This window comes from Nycticebus coucang, chromosome 2 (assembly GCF_027406575.1).
Source record: "Nycticebus coucang isolate mNycCou1 chromosome 2, mNycCou1.pri, whole genome shotgun sequence".
Lineage (NCBI taxonomy): Eukaryota > Metazoa > Chordata > Mammalia > Primates > Lorisidae > Nycticebus > Nycticebus coucang.
This window is the reverse complement of record NC_069781.1, coordinates 36327862-36328507: the sequence shown is the minus strand read 5'-3', so window position 1 is coordinate 36328507 and position 646 is coordinate 36327862.

Genomic DNA, 646 nt, shown 5'->3' with positions numbered 1-646 from the left:
TCATAAACTTCAAGGTGAGATGACACTGGAAATGGTGTTATGGTCTTCTATGCCCTCTAGTCATCACCCAATCTTGTGGTTCTTCCAACTTCCCAAAAGAGAAACAAAACCAAAAAAAAAAAAAAAAAAAAAAAAAAAAAAAAGCAGTAGCTGTTTTGGGTAAGTCTAAAAGTAGACATTCTAATCCATTTTTGTTATAGCAAAACTTCTATCAGCCAGAACTAACATTCTGAATTGAGAAATAGTCAGCCCCATCACTTGACCCTGAATTTTTGACAGAAGAACATAAAGAAACAGGACATCATCTCTCACAGATATGCTAAGTGTCCTGTCCTGGTTACAATGCTACTCTGTTTGTTGGGGACTGCTGTGTCCATGGACTCTTTGCAGCAATTTTAGTTGCCTAATCTGAGTTGGTAGCTATATTCAGGATTCTCCAGAGGGACAGAATCAGTAGGATAGATGGATAGTGTTGCGTGACCAGAGACGCAAATGAACAGCAGCTTTGCCGTGGGTGTAAACTCGCTCCTGTAATTATTAAGTCAAGAAACAGACTACACAAGATGAGATGATGTGTAGCAAAGATCTTTATTTAGGGGTTTGAATTTATATCTTTCTAGTCACGTAAACACTCAATCTATTATCT